Here is a 13,796-nt window from a genome sequence, read left to right on the forward strand (position 1 = left end):
CTGCCCTATCCTTGTCTGACCCTGTACACACTATGCCGGCCTTGTGCTGCCCTATCCCTGGCTGACCCTGTACACACTGTGCCGGCCTTGTGCTTCCCTATCCTTGTCTGACCTGTACACACTGTGCTGGCGTTGTGCTGCCCTATCCTTGTCTGACCTGTACACACTGTGCTGGCGTTGTGCTGCCCTATCCTTGTCTGACCTGTACACACTGTGCTGGCGTTGTGCTGCCCTATCCTTGTCTGACCTGTACACACTGTGCTGGCGTTGTGCTGCCCTATCCTTGTCTGACCTGTACACACTGTGCCGGCCTTGTGCTGCCCTATCCCTGGCTGACCCTGTACACACTGTGCCGGCGTTGTGCTGCCCTATCCTTGTCTGACCTGTACACTGTCCCGGCCTTGTGCTGCCCTATCCTTGTCTGACCTGTACACACTGTGCCGGCCTTGTGCTGCCCTATCCTTGTCTGACCCTGTACACACTATGCCGGCCTTGTGCTGCCCTATCCCTGGCTGACCCTGTACACACTGTGCCGGCCTTGTGCTGCCCTATCCCTGGCTGACCCTGTACACACTGTGCCGGCCTTGTGCTGCCCTATCCTTGTCTGACCTGTACACACTGTGCCGTCCTTCGTGCCCTATCCCTGGCTGGTCCTGTACACACTGTGCCGGCCTTGTGCTGCCCTATCCCTGGCTGACCCTGTACACACTGTGCCGGCATTGTGCTGCCCTATCCCTGGCTGACCCTGTACACACTGTGCCGGCCTTGTGCTGCCCTATCCTTGTCTGACCCTGTACACACTGTGCCGGTCTTGTGCTGCCCTATCCCCGTCTGACCCGGTACACACTGTGCCGGCCTTACTGCCCTATCCCTGGCTGACCCTGTACACACTGTGCCGGCATTGTGCTGCCCTATCCCTATCTGACCTGTACACATTGTGCCGGCCTTGTGCTGTCCTATCCCTGTCTGACCCTGTACACACTGTGCCGGCCTTGTGCTGTCCTATCCCTGTCTGACCCTGTACACACTGTGCCGGCCTTGTGCTGCCCTATCCCTGTCTGACCCTGTACACACTGTGCCGGCCTTGTGCTGCCCTATCCCTGTCTGACCCGGTACACACTGTGCCGGCGTTGTGCTGTCCTATCCCTGTCTGACCCTGTACACACTGTGCCGGCCTTGTGCTGTCCTATCCCTGTCTGACCCTGTACACACTGTGCCGGCCTTGTGCTGTCCTATCCCTGTCTGACCCTGTACACACTGTGCCGGCCTTGTGCTGCCCTATCCCTGTCTGACCCTGTACACACTGTGCCGGCCTTGTGCTGCCCTATCCCTGTCTGACCCTGTACACACTGTGCCGGCCTTGTGCTGTCCTATCCCTGTCTGACCCTGTACACACTGTGCCGGCCTTGTGCTGCCCTATCCCTGTCTGACCCTGTACACACTGTGCCGGCCTTGTGCTGCCCTATCCCTATCTGACCTGTACACATTGTGCCGGCATTGTGCTGCCCTATCCCTGTCTGACCCTGTACACACTGTGCCGGCGTTGTGCTGTCCTATCCCTGTCTGACCCTGTACACACTGTGCCGGCCTTGTGCTGCCCTATCCCTGTCTGACCCTGTACACACTGTGCCGGCCTTGTGCTGTCCTATCCCTGTCTGACCCTGTACACACTGTGCCGGCCTTGTGCTGCCCTATCCCTGTCTGACCCTGTACACACTGTGCCGGCCTTGTGCTGTCCTATCCCTGTCTGACCCTGTACACACTGTGCCGGCCTTGTCACACCTCATCAGCGGCCACAGACTGCAGCACTGGCAGTGATTCCAGCACACGTAGCTTTATTATCTGCCGCAGACAGTGCTGCAGTCCTTGCTGTCCGAGCGGACATGTTCCCGGGAGCCGCTCTCCACAGTCCGTGGTGCACTGGAGCCGCCCACCACGGGCTTCCCCTTTCCCTCTTGTCATCAGGGCATGGAGCCGAGGCTGTTTGAGCCTCCACAGCTCCCGTACTTCGGACCAGTCTACTCCGCAGACGGGGGGACGGCAGACAAGGCAGCCCTCGTCCGCGCACGTCCTCCCGCCTTTTAGACTGACTCCTTGCCGGTGATTGGCGGGGAGCAGTTAGGGCCTTAGTCTGTGCCCGGGACATGGAACGGGGCACATCTGGCTGGTGGTGCAGTAAGTAAGTGTGCCTGCTCCCCCCCTCCATGACCACAGCGGATGGTACATGCCGGCATCCCAGGTAATGGCAGCTGAGTGAGCGGCGTCGGTGACAGCTGATGATCTCCCCCGGAGGACTCCCAGGGACCGAGTGACAGGTACCGGCCGCCGCCTCTCTTCCTCCCTCCTCCCCGGAGCAGCTGGCTCTCTGCGGCGGGAGTTTTCCCGTGGATCCCTCGGGGAGCCGGCAGCTCCTCACCGGCCCATGCTCAGCACACATGTGTAGGCCTCTGTCCTAGGGCTGTGCGGGCACCATCCCCTCGGCTGGTATCTGTGAGGGCCCTGTGGGAATACCGGCTGTCAGCCAGGGCCCAGCACGCCGGAGTATGGAGGCCATGTACCGTAACACTGCCCGCTCACAATGCCCCCGGCCTCCACATGTGAGGGGGGCACTTACTAATGAGCGCTGGCACATGTGCTGCCTGCGTGTGATGTGCCGGACACATGGACGTCATCAGTGTGACTGCCCCCAGGCAGTGCTACAGGTACCGACACCGGGCAGTGCCACCGATGGGTCTGTGCCCACGTACCGGCAGCGGGCAGTGCCACCGATGGGTCTGCGCCCAAGTACCGGCAGCGGGCAGTGCCACCGATGGGTGTGCATCCCCGTACCGGCACCGGGCAGTGCCACCGATGGGTCTGTGCATCCACGTACAGGCACCGGGCAGTGCTACCGATGGGTTTGTGCCCACGTACCGGCACCGGGCAGTGCCACCGATGGGTCTGTGGATCCACGTACTGGCATCGGGCAGTGCCACCGATGGGTCTGTGCATCCACGTACAGGCACCGGGCAGTGCCACCGATGGGTCTGTGCATCCACGTACAGGCACCGGGCAGTGCCACCGATGGGTCTGTGCATCCACGTACCGGCAATGGGCAGTGCCACCGATGGGTCTGTGCCCACGTACCGGCAGCGGGCAGTGCCACCGATGGGTCTGTGCCCACGTACCGGCAGCGGGCAGTGCCACCGATGGGTCTGTGCCCACGTACCGGCAGCGGGCAGTGCCACCGATGGGTCTGTGCCCACGTACCGGCAGCGGGCAGTGCCACCGATGGGCCTGTGCCCGCATCCTTAGAATAGGTCAGCAATGTCTGGTTGGGTGTAGTCTGACACCCGGCAACTGATCAGCTGTTATTAGTGTCGGCAGCCCCTGGCCGGTAGAACTTGCTTTCCCCTGCTTCTCCATCTTCTGGTAGTGGCCTCGGATTGGTACTGCACAATCAAGTAGGAGGCAGATGTGCAGTACCCTGCTGTGGCCATCAGAAGACGGAGCAGCTTGGCAAGTGACTACTTCCGGCCCGGGGCTGCCAACACTAATAACTGATTGGCGAGGGGATCTGGGTGTCGGACCCTGACCTATCAGACATTGATGATCTATCCTTAGGATAGGTCATCAATGTAAAATTGTAAAAGTAGCGGACAACCCCTTTTAAAGGTATGTTCCCATCTCCAAGATTCTATCCCACTATGTAGTAGGAATAATAATAGCAAATGCCTCCAATTAGAAATGTAGTATAGTTCTTCAGATTCACTATGTTGCCTACCACATGTCCAGGGCATTGCAATAGCTTAGATATCCATGGTTATGACCATTCATATAGTGACAGTTAGCTAGTTGCCCTGCACATGGGGGGGGTAAGCGACATAGCAAATCAGAAGAACTACACTACATTTCTAACTGAAGGTTTTTTGCTAATATTATCACACCTATTACATATTGGGATAGGATCTTGGAGATGGGAATACCCCTTTATGGTGTATGAACACTTGGGGTGTAAGAGTTACTAATTTTTCAAATACATGGATTTGTTTTTTTTGTAAAAAAAAAAAAAAAAAATCATGTTTGCAATTGGACTTCATTAAAAAAAAAATGTTGCACCGCTTGTCTCTTTCAGTTTGTTTCCCTTCACATTGCTTGCCCCTGTATGAGTTAACCGAGGATCAGTCAGTGAGCTAGTTCTGAGTTTGTTTTTTTTTTTGTTTTTTTTTTTCTGTCCGAGGCTATGGTCAGATGGACGTAGATTCTGTCATCTTAGAGCATCGGGCCGATTAGCCAAATAACACTCTGATCAGATTTTACTTAGTGTCTCAGCTTAGTGTCCACGGATTCTGTCAGACAAGAGAATCTGAGCACACTGGGAAATGATGGAGAACAAAATTTCTCCACCTTCTCCATTCTGAGAGACTGTGGAAATTGGACTGCACTCATACGTCATCCGAGTGCAGCCCGATGTTTTCCACACACCCAAAGACTTGATCCAATTTCACGTTGAAATCATTTTTTTTTTTTTTCACTGACCAATTCGGTCAGTGAAAAAAAATTCGCTCCTCAGCACTTCCCCATTGAATAACATTGGTCCGAGAGCTAGCCAATAAAACATTGGCCAGCGCTCGTCCAATGTATCCGCTGGTGTGAACGATTCCTTATACTAAGATTCTCTGAGCATATTTATAACCGTGAAAGTTTATCTGTTTATCTGAGATGTGGTCTAGTCATAAGTCAGCAGAGAGGAACTTGGAAAAAGGTAAAAAACTTACAAACTCTCCATCAGCTCACTGAGAGATTCTCAGATCACTCGCTCACCAAGGCTATCAAAGGCATTAATGAAACCCAACTGCAAAAATGATTTGTAGTCAAACATGGATTTTAGGAAAAGAAAAAAAAAAAACATTCCCATGAAGGTGTCCAAAGCCTTCCTTGTGTTTTGTCTAGCCGTTGAGTTGCTTGTCCTTGGTGTGTCTGCATCTAGGGCGGTTACCTGGTTAATAGTCGGCCGTGAGGCCTCGCAATCTGAAGCTTGAACCATCTAATGACAGATGCGTAACTGGAAGCTCCTAGACCCCAATACAAATTCTGTAACCGGAGTCTCATCCACCACGTGTCATTTATGAAGCTGTTGTCGTCTTATATGGCAGAGAGGTGATGGGTGTAAGTGTGCACCAGGACTGGGCAGCTGCTGCCTCTACACCCCTGGAGCTGCACTCCTTTTCTCTTTTATGAATTAGCAGAGGCCGGTGCTCCTTCTGTCTCTGGAGTTACTGTGTGTGTGTCCCGTGCAGGTTGCTGTCAATTCAAGTTCTCATTGGCTGCGGCTGTTTATGGCAGCCTGTTCTCTGTGCTTAGAGAGCAGTAGAGCCTCCCTTGATTCCCTTACTCACCAGATATCTGCTGTCTGTTCTGATAATAATCTTTAAAGAAGACCCTTTCATCCTTTATATTTTCAGATTGAATTGGACAAATCATGTAATTAATAGTGACTGCATTGCAGATATATTAGCATTCCAAGTATTGGAATACCTATAAAGATAAACACACATCTATCTTTATATATCTATATCATCACTTTTGCAATTATCTTTGTTAATAAATTCCCTGAACGTCTCCCTAGCCTGCCATTTCCTTATGTGTTTTTTGTTTTGTTTTTTACTTTACGTCCTGTAAGTGAAAGTCTTGAGTGGAGTCTCCAATGGGATGTCACAGGAGGCTGGCACTGCACTCTCTTCTCTGCAGCTTCTGTCACACCTTCTGAAACAGCACAAAGCTACTGTCATCACTGTCTTCTGAGAACATCCTGCTTTAGTAGAGGTGATCAAGAAGTGTCCCACACCTACAGTCGCCGTCACAGTCACTGCTTCTAATACCGCAATCTCTTTCCCGGAAATGAGTTGTCATCACGGAACGGTAATAGAAGCAGGGTGAGTGACAGCAGCGTCGTCTCCTGGTGATGATTCTGTTGAGGATAGTGAAAGAAGTTGTGGAGCGGCGCTGCTGCCTGTCACTCACCCTTCTTTTATCACCAACCCTTGATGATGATTAATTTCAGGGAAAGACACTGCGTTGTTAGAAGCTGTGACAGTGGCGGCGACTGAAGATGTGGTCACGTCCCAATCACCTCCACCAAACCAGGATGTCATCAGCGGACAGCGATGACGGTAGCTGTGGAAAGTAACTGCAGCACCGCTCTCCATGATGACTTATTGTTTTAGGAAAGGAGCTAGAGGGAAGAGAGTGCAGTGCCAGCCTCCTGTTACAGTCCTGCTCATTGTTATTGGCATCAATGAAGTGTAAGAACATAATGTGAAATATCTCCGGGAAAAAAAAATTGAATCAAGTGAAAGTGTTTTTTTGCATAGAGCACTTTTGTTAAATAATAAAGAGCAAATGATAAACAATAATTTAAAACGAAAAAAAACCAATGGGAGAGAAAAATGGCAAAACCTAAAGTTTGCCGTGACACTGGTATTGATACCCAATACATTAAATTAGTATGGAAACACATTTTGACTCGCCTGTGGTAAATTACAAATGAGAATCACCTGTGATTGTTGGTGCCCATGTGACATGAATTAGCCAATGAATGATGAGTTGAGTATTTTAAAAAGCCACATGGTAGACCCTGTCACAATGGTGAAGACAAAGGAGCTGCCTGAGGACATCAGAACTGCTGTTATTAGCAAACACAAGACTTCCAAATGGTGTAAGGACATCTCTAGAGACATTGGTATCCTAGTTCAGTTTCAACAATGCACAATGTTATTATGTTTGGCATGCATGGAAGCATCAAGAACCTCCCTGGGCATGGCGGAAAGAGTAAAATTGACGAGATGTCTTTGAAAGTTGGTGCGAACGGTGGAAAAAATACTACGTCAAACATCCAAAGACCTGGAGGCCAAACTGGAACAGTTTTGGGTCATGGTTTCATCAAGTACAGTACACAGCCCACTAAACAAAGCAGCACTTTATGGGCAAAGGCCAAGAAAGAAACCATTGCTGAAGAAAAGACATAAAAAGGAACAACTGATCTTTGCCAAAGAGTACCTTGACAAACCACAATCCTGCTTGGTAATTGTTGTGTGGACAGATGTAACAAAATTAGAGCTTTTTGGCAATACAAAGCAACCGTTGTTTACAGACAGCGCAATGAAGCTTATAAGGAAAATAACACCCTACCAACAGATAGGCATGGTGGAGGATCCATAGTTCTGTGTGGTTTCTTTGTTTCATGGGGTACTGGAGGCCTTGACCGTATCACAGGAATCAATAAATGGGAGAATTATCAAGAGATTTTAGAGCGAAATGTCCTACCCAGTGTAAGAAAACTTGGTTTGAGTCGAAGCTCATGGGTCCTCCAGCCAAACAATGATCCGAAGCACACGTTCAAAAGTACACAGGAATGATTGAAAAAGAAAAAAAATGGGCTGCGTTAAAATTTCCTGCAACGAGTGCTGACCTCAGTCCCACTGAAAATCTTTGGGGTGAGCTGAAATCTGCCATTGGGAAAAGAACCCTGCGAACATTCAAGAGCGTGAACAAACTGCAAAGGAAGAGTGGGATAAAATACCAGCCGAGAAGTGCAAGAAGCTTATAGATGGCTACCAGAAACGTTTGGAGGCTGTTATCAATGACAAAGGGGGTGCAACCAAGTATGAATTAGGGGTGGCTTTATTGCTGCACATGCTGTTTATTCTGTTTCTTCTTTGAAATTGCAACATTTAAGTTGAAAAACAATGTTTTATTGTTATATTACTTTGAATCATGAATTAAAAAATCCTGAGGATATAACTTTGGTGCATTTCCATTTATTTCTGAAGACATTGTACATAGTTATAGTAGTTATTAAGGTTGAAGGGAGACTTTAAGTCCATCTAGTTCAACCCATATCCTATCCTAACTTGCCCTAACATGTTGATCCAGAGGAAGGCAAAAAAACCCCATGTGGCAAACAGTAAGCTTCACATTGGGGAAAAAAATTCCTTCTCGACTCCACATACGGCAATCAGACTAGCTCCCTGGATCAACGCAATATTAAGGAGACTAGTGTATATACCCTGTAATATTATACTTTTCAAGAAAGGCATCCAGTCCCTTCTTAAATTTTAGTAGTGAATCACTCATTACAACATCATATGGCAGAGAGTTCCATAGTCTCACTGCTCTTACAGTAAAGAATCCGCGTCTGTGAGTATGCTTAAACCTTCTTTCCTCCAGACGTAGAGGATGCCCCCTTGTCCCCGTCACAGGTCTAAGAGTAAAAAGATCATTAGAAAGGTCTTTGTATTGTCCCCACATATATTTATACATTGTAATAAGATCACCCCTAAGCCTTCGATTCTCCAAACTAAATAACCCCAAGTGTAATAACCTGTCTTGGTATTGCAGACCCCCTAGTTCCCTAATAACCTTGGTCGCTCTTCTCTGCACCCGCTCCAGTTCAGCTATGTCTTTCTTATACACCGGAGACCAGAACTGTACACAGTATTCTAAGTGTGGTCGCACTAGTGACTTATATAGAGGTAAAATTATGTTCTCCTCATGAGCATCTATGCCTCTTTTAATGCATCCCATTATTTTATTTGCCTTTGCAGCAGCTGCTTGACTCTGGCCACTAAATGTGAGTTTGTCGTCCACCCATACACCCAGGTCTTTTTCAGTGACTGTTTTGCCCAGTGTTTTACAATTAAGCACATAATTATACAACTTGTTCGTTCTACCCAAGTGCATGACCTTACATTTATCCCCATTAAAGCTCATTTGCCATTTATCAGCCCAAGCTTCTAGTTTACATAAATCCTCCTGTAATATAAAATTGTCCTCCTCTGTATTAATTACCCTGCAGAGTTTAGTGTCATCTGCAAATATTGAAATTCTACTCTCTATGCCCCCTACAAGGTCATTAATAAATATGTTAAAAAGAAGCGGGCCCAAAACTGACCCCTGTGGTACCCCACTGCTAACCGTGACCCAGTCCGAGTGTGCTCCATTAATAACCACCCTTTGTTTCCTATCCCTGAGCCAGCTCTTAACCCACCTACACATATTTTCCCCTATCCCCATTGTTCTCATTTTATGTATCAACCTTTTGTGTGGCACCGTATCAAAAGCTTTTGAAAAGTCCATGTACACCACGTCCACTGCATTCCCTTGGTCCAGTCCGGAACTTACCTCTTCATAAAAGCTTATCAGATTAGTCTGACAGGAACGGTCCTTTGTAAACCCATGTTGATATTGGGTCATAATAATAATAATTTTTATTTATATAGCGCCAACATATTCCGCAGCACTTTACAATTAAGCGGGGACATGTACAGACAATAAATTAAATACAAGTTAAGACAATTCAAACAGTGACATTAGGAGTGAGGTCCCTGCTCGCAAGCTTACAACCTACAAGGAAATGGGGGGACACAGTAGGTGAGAAATGCTTGTTAATTCAGGTCTGGCAATTATAATAGGGATTTTCATATAAAGCTGCATGATCCGGTCATCAGCCCGTGTGTTTAAGTGCAATAGACAAGTATCAAATGCAGTTATCATGTGCATGAAGGGTGTGGAGACAGATGAATAGTAGGGTGCAGATTCAGAATAATATTTGGAAGTAGGGAACAGGGCAAAGTTAGCTTGCTGAGTAGTTGATGTGGTAGGCTTGTTTGAAGAGATGGGTTTTCAAAGCGCGCTTGAATAGGTCAGGGCTAGGTATCAGTCTGATCGTCTGGGGAAGTGCATTCCAGAGAGCTGGAGCAGCACGAGAGAAGTCTTGGAGACGGAGGTGCGAGGTTCGGATTACGGGGGATGTTAGTCTTAGGTCATTTGTAGAACGGAGGGCACGTGTAGGGCGATAGACAGAGACGAGAGAGGAGATATAAGGCGGTGCAGAACAGTGGAGAGCTTTGTGGGTCATAAGGTTATTCTTCTCCAGATACTCCAGTATAGTATCTCTTAGAAAACCCTCCAGGATTTTACCCACAGTTGAGGTTAAACTTACTGGCCTATAATTTCCAAGTTCAGTTTTTGTCCCCTTTTTGAATATTGGCACCACATTTGCTATACGCCAGTCCTGTGGTACAGACCCTGTTATTATGGAATCTTTAAAGATTAAAAATAGTGGTCTATCTATGACTGTACTTAATTCCTGCAGTACTCGGGGGTGTATCCCATCCAGGCCCGGGGATTTGTCAATTTTAGTGATTTGTAGACGCCGCCGTACTTCCTGCTGGGTTAAGCAGGTGACATTTAATGGAGAATTTTTATCCCTGATCATGTTATCCGTCATGGGATTTTCTTGTGTAAATGCTGTTGAAAAAAAGTCATTTAGCATATTGGCTTTTTCCTCATCCTCCTCCACCATTTCACCCAGACTATTTGTAAGGGGACCAACACTATCATTTTTTAGCTTCTTACTATTTATGTAGTTAAAGAATATTTTGGGATTATTTTTACTTTCTCTGGCAATGAGTCTCTCTGTCTCAATCTTTGCTGTCTTGATTTGCTTTTTACAGAATTTATTTAATCTTCTGTATTTATTTAATGCCTCATCACTACCTACTTGTTGTAATTCTCTAAATGCTTTATTTTTGTCCCTTATTGCGCCCCTTACAGCTCTATTTAGCCATAGTGGTTTCCTCCTATTTCTCGCATGTTTATTCCCATACGGTATATATTGTGCACAGGTCCTATTCAGGATGCTAATAAACGTCTCCCATTTTCTTTGTGTATTTTTATGTCTCAGGATATCGTCCCAGTTAATTGCACCAAGATCATCTCTCATCCGTTGGAAATTTGCCTTCCTGAAGTTTAGTGTCCTTGTAACCCCTCTACTACACATCTTATTAAAGGATACATGTAAACTTATTAATTTGTGATCACTATTACCCAAGTGACCCCCAACCCTTACATTTGATATGCGGTCTGGCCTGTTGGTTAATATTAGGTCTAGCAGTGCCCCCCCTCTTGTTGGGTCCTGAACTAGTTGTGAAAGGTAATTGTCTCTCATAGTTGTCAAAAACCTATTACCTTTGTGGGAACTGCAGGTTTCGGTTCCCCAATGTATTTCAGGGTAGTTGAAGTCCCCCATAATAATGACTTCTCCTTGAGTCGCTGCTTCATCTATTTGCTTTATGAGGATATTCTCTGTAGCTTCCATTATTTTTGGAGATTTATAACAAACCCCTATCAGTAATTTATTATTTTTCCCCCCTCCCCTTATCTCTACCCACAGGGACTCTACATTTTCATTAGATTCATATATATTATCACGAAGGATGGATTTTAAGGATGATTTTACATATAAACACACGCCTCCCCCTCGCTTATTTGTACGGTCATTTCTGAACAGACTATAGCCCTGTAAATTAACAGCCCAGTCGTGGCTCTCATCCAGCCATGTCTCAGATATCCCCACCATGTCATAATTATGTTCCAACAACATTAACTCCAATTCCTCCATTTTGTTGGCGAGGCTTCTGGCATTAGTATACATGCACTTTATGTATCTCTCTGTACCTCTATTCTTTCTTAAATTATTAACTGTTCTAACCCCACCCCCCGTGCCACCCCCACCCCCAATGTCATTTTTTGTGCCCAGGTCTCTATCTGCACGGTCTTCCCCTCCTGTAAAAGGAATACCCTCCCCCCCCGTCCCTAGTTTAAACACTCCTCCAACCTTCTAGCCATTTTCTCCCCCAGCACAGCTGTACCCTCCCCATTGAGGTGCAGCCCGTCCCTAGCGTAGAACCTGTAGCCAACTGAGAAGTCGGCCCAGTTCTGCAGGAACCCAAACGCCTCCTTCCTACACCAATTCCTGAGCCACTTATTAACCTCCCTAATCTCCCGTTGCCTCTCTGGCGTGGCACGTGGTACAGGAAGTATTTCCGAAAATACCACCTTGGAGGTCCTTGCTTTAAGCTTACAGCCTAATTCCCTGAAATCATCTTTAAGGACCTTCCACCTACCTCTAACTTTGTCATTTGTGCCAATGTGCACCATGACCGCTGGATCCTCACCAGCCCCTCCCAGTAATCTGTCAACCCGATCAGCGATGTGTCGGACTCGAGCGCCAGGTAGGCAGCACACTGTTCGACGATCCCTGTCTTTGTGACAGATTGCCCTATCTGTTCCCCTAATAATTGAGTCTCCCACTACCAGAACCTGTCTGGCCTGCCCTGCTCTCCTATTTCCCCCCTTACTGGAGCAGACACTCCTCCGGCTTTCAGAGGACATGCCTTGCTGCAGCAGTGCTACTCCTGCACTAACACTCCCCTCATCTGCCAACTTAGCAAACTTATTGGGGTGTGCCAGATCAGGACTAGCCTCCCTGGTGCTCTTCCCTCTACTCTGCCTCCTAACTGTCACCCAGCTAGCTGCTTCATTGTCCTGCAGCTCCAACCTAGCATCCCCCCCCCCCCTCATCTATCCCATTGAGCGTCTGCTCAGTGAGCAGAAGACTCCTTTCCATATTGTCTATGGATCTCAGTGTTGCCAGCTGCACATTTAGATCCAGTATCTGGGCTTCCAAATGCACAACGTGCTCACATCTTGCACAGCAGTATGCACCCTCGACCGGCTGTTCAAGGATTTCATACATGCGGCAAGACGTGCACTGGATGGCATTGGCAATAGTGGAGCACATCCTAATGGGGATTGCACCAGACAATAAGATAAGCAAAAATAAATAAAAAAAAAAAAAAAAGTATTAATATAACAGCAATTCAGTAAGACCTCCCTTGGAAACTCCCTGAATCTAAAGTCACTGAATTTCAAGTCACACACTTACCACAGTTCGCACTAATGATCTGGTCACACTCAGCTCGTTCACACTCGCTCAGGAAGAAGATTTAAAAGAGTTTTTTTTTTTTTTTCCCCTTTTACCAGCACACCACCTTGCTGCTCAATGCACTTCCAAAAGGAAGTCTATGAAAAAAATAATGGGCGCCAATAATGGTGAGCAGCACTACTCCTCCCAAACTAGACGTCATAAGACGTAAAGTAAAAAGAAATACATGTAAGGAAATGGCAGGGAATGTAATAATAATGCTGACTACAAAAGTGGTTACGGCTCAGGCCGGGTGCAGATGATCCGGCAGTAGCAGCGCTTTGGACACATCCCGTGTTCGCTGCTTCCAAATCGTCGCCGTCTATTGAACGCAGGTGAATTCGCACGTGTTCACTGAACCGTGTGGATTCTTCACATTAAGTGCATACACAAAAAACGGTTTTAGTCCTGTTTTCATCTTCTGGACAGATCGCCTTAAAGGGGTTTTCTTGACTTTCAGCCTCCCAGCTTGCGGCTCTCCTCTATAGCAGTCTGCAGCAGAGGCATTCTTGTGCTGCAGGGCAGTGCCATGCCTGATGTAAGCAATGGCAGCTTTCCTCCGCCGCATCTTCGGAGCGCAGGCAGACTGAATCTGACTGGATGCATCAGTCTGTCCAGCTATGGAGCAGTGCCTACAGTCTTCCTGAAAGGGCTCCAGCCCTTGCCTAAAAGAGGCAACAAGCCGTAATCTCTAAAATTAAAAAAAAAACTAATCTTGAGAAGAGATTTTTTAATAACAAGTAATTTGCCAAGTTTCCTTGTTTTTACAGGCACTTTGCAGTACTAACCCTTTCTGATCATTGTCGTTTTAACTTGTGTTGTAGTGTCAGTGGTGGCGCAATATGCAACGTAGCAAAACCAAAGAAGTGAGCCGGAGCCCACGTTTGTATAAGTGCAGTGTGTAAGTACACGTGACAAGGTGTACCCAATTGAGACGGACCCTAACTCTTGTAGTTCACCTCGCTATGTGCAAGAAAGCCTCAAAATA

General features: G+C 47.4%; 1 protein-coding gene across 3 annotated transcripts in view; it reads left to right on the top strand.

Annotated features, from left to right (window-relative positions):
* The first annotated feature begins 1,867 nt into the window (after positions 1–1,867).
* Positions 1,868–13,796, top strand: part of CUL2 (cullin 2) — an 82,370-nt gene continuing 70,441 nt past the window's right edge. The window contains exon 1 of one of the 3 annotated variants that reach the window (XM_073581659.1): positions 1,868–2,315. The gene's annotated coding sequence lies outside the window, so the exon portion shown is untranslated. The remainder of the gene's footprint in view (positions 2,316–13,796) is intronic. The other 2 variants (XM_073581660.1, XM_073581661.1) reach the window with 2 other exon arrangements.

Source organism: Dendrobates tinctorius, unplaced genomic scaffold (assembly GCF_039654945.1).
Source record: "Dendrobates tinctorius isolate UK_male_01 unplaced genomic scaffold, ASM3965494v1 ptg000070l, whole genome shotgun sequence".
NCBI classification, from domain to species: domain Eukaryota; kingdom Metazoa; phylum Chordata; class Amphibia; order Anura; family Dendrobatidae; genus Dendrobates; species Dendrobates tinctorius.